This window comes from Cyprinodon tularosa, unplaced genomic scaffold (genome assembly GCF_016077235.1).
Source record: "Cyprinodon tularosa strain WSP-4 unplaced genomic scaffold, ASM1607723v1 ctg787, whole genome shotgun sequence".
Taxonomy (NCBI): Eukaryota; Metazoa; Chordata; class Actinopteri; order Cyprinodontiformes; family Cyprinodontidae; genus Cyprinodon; species Cyprinodon tularosa.
In genome coordinates this window covers 275876-276203 of record NW_024039548.1, presented here as the reverse complement: position 1 = coordinate 276203, position 328 = coordinate 275876, and positions in this window count along the sequence as shown.

The following is a 328-nucleotide window of genomic DNA, read 5'->3' as shown; positions in this document are numbered from 1 at the left end:
TGTAAGAACATAAAGGGGAATAACACGTATTCTCAGAATGATAACTACTGTACATGATTAGTGATAAATATATGGATAAAAAACAGATGTAAATGTTTAAAAGGGAGTAAAATATAGCAGTGTAACAAAAGGATCATGTGTATTCTAACTCACAGTTATGGACTGCTTTTGCAAGGTGTTGTATTCTGGAAGTTTAGATTTTCCTTTAAGAAACAGTTCAAATGTATGGAGTGTAAAAAATGAATGAATGAATATAAGAAAAGCTGCTCTTTTTCAGTTGATGGCAAATTAAAAACCTGTGCTGTATTTGTTTTGTTTTTCTTTGCAG